The sequence below is a fragment of the Saccopteryx bilineata genome, chromosome X (genome assembly GCF_036850765.1).
Source record: "Saccopteryx bilineata isolate mSacBil1 chromosome X, mSacBil1_pri_phased_curated, whole genome shotgun sequence".
NCBI classification, from domain to species: domain Eukaryota; kingdom Metazoa; phylum Chordata; class Mammalia; order Chiroptera; family Emballonuridae; genus Saccopteryx; species Saccopteryx bilineata.
This window is the reverse complement of record NC_089502.1, coordinates 113,678,265-113,679,912: the sequence shown is the minus strand read 5'-3', so window position 1 is coordinate 113,679,912 and position 1,648 is coordinate 113,678,265. Positions and strand designations below refer to the sequence as shown.

The 1,648-nt window shown below is 48.6% G+C and overlaps 1 pseudogene; it reads left to right on the top strand.

Annotated features, from left to right (window-relative positions):
* Nucleotides 1-885: 885 nt before the first annotated feature.
* On the top strand, nt 886-1,425 carry LOC136317788 (ferritin heavy chain pseudogene; annotated as a pseudogene).
* The last annotated feature ends 223 nt before the right edge of the window (nt 1,426-1,648 follow it).

Below are 1,648 nucleotides of genomic sequence, written 5' to 3'. Positions count from 1 at the left end.
CCTGTATTTCAAAGAGAAAAGTGCTCCCTAATTGACATAATTTGTCCTCCTGGAAGTCTATTAGTGACCCGCCATCAGAAATATAGATAAGATGTACAGTATATAATTACCAAAGCTAAACAAATGTGCCCCTTATTCTTAAATATTAATGCACAAAGTTTTAAGTATTACAGGAAAGTGAAAGAGGAGATTATGATGATGAAAAAACATTTCTCTAAATAAAACGATACATGTATCAAAAATAAGAATAGTCTCTAAATATTCAGTAGAAAATGGGTTTATAAAATGAGAACATGGTGTTATTAAAGGGAACTAGAAAACAGTAGAAACTATTGTACTTGAAAATAGAAACATTGCCAAATTAAAGACTCAGAACATGTCAGGTGTTCAGCGCAAATTTGTTGGCCTCATCAGGCTCTGATGGCACCTAAAACACAGTGCTCCCGCTTCTCCACCTCCTCCCCCCTCTACTCCCCCTCCTCCCCCCCTTCTCCCCTTCCCTGCCCCCTTCCTCCCCCCAGTCCACCTGCAGGTTAACTGACTCCAACCCTTCCCTTGACCTAGTAACAGAGTTCATTTCTGGTGCCATCGCCCAGCTTCGTCAGCATCAGAACCTATCAGGAGGGTTCCTCCTTTTGATTGCAGAGTTTCCGTTTGACCCCGGAACCGGAGCTCAACAGCGTTGTCTTCCTCTTCGATTCTGGGGGCACAAGGAGGTCCCACCGCCATTGCTGCTGACTCAGCCTCTGACAGCCGTGGCCACCTACTCTGGGGACCTTACTCACACCTGGTAACCTACGCATTCGTCCTGCCGCTGCCTGTCCTGCAGCTCCCACTGCACCACCTTATCCTCAGTGCTGCCCACCCACGCCAGCACCTCCAAACATGGCGTCCTCACTGCCCTCACTAGTGAGCGAGACCTACCACCCGAACTGTGAGGCCGCCATCACTGACCAGATCCAGCTGGAGCTCCACGCAGCGTATGTCTATGGGTCCATGGCTTTTTATTTGGATAAGATGGTATCAAAGCCCTTGGCCCAGTTCTTCCGAGAGCAGTCAGGCAAGGAGAGGGCAACTGCTGACTGGCTGATCCAGCTGGTGAACCAGCGCGGTAGCAACACCCCCTTGCGCGACTTCCGTAGCAATCACAGCATCTCCTGGGGGAACAGCCTGAAGGTCCTGGAGAGCGCCTTGCGTCTGTCCGTGAAGGTGAAGCAGAGCCTGCTCAGTCTGAACCAGCTGGCCACCGAGAAGAAGGACACCCTTCTGTGCGACTTCTTGGAGAACCACTGCCTGCAGGAACAGCTGAAGTTCAACAAAGAGTTGGAGGAACACATCGCCATCCTGCGCAAGATGGGAGCCCCAGAATCCGGCCCGGCAGAACACCACTGTGGCAAGTTCCCCGTGGATGACAGCAAGGACTGAGTCTGGACTGCCTTCAGGCTAGTCATAGAGAGAAAGCCCCTCCTCACCATGCGAGCATGCATGTGGTTCTATTACACTTGCTAAAAATTCACTTAAATTTTTATGTTCAAGTTTTAACATTTCTTCTAATAAAGTTGTTGCTTCGTAAATATAAAGGTCTTCCATTGATTTGTGTGTGCAAAACCTTCACCTTTTAAGTTTTTAAACAGGTTTCCAGGAATCT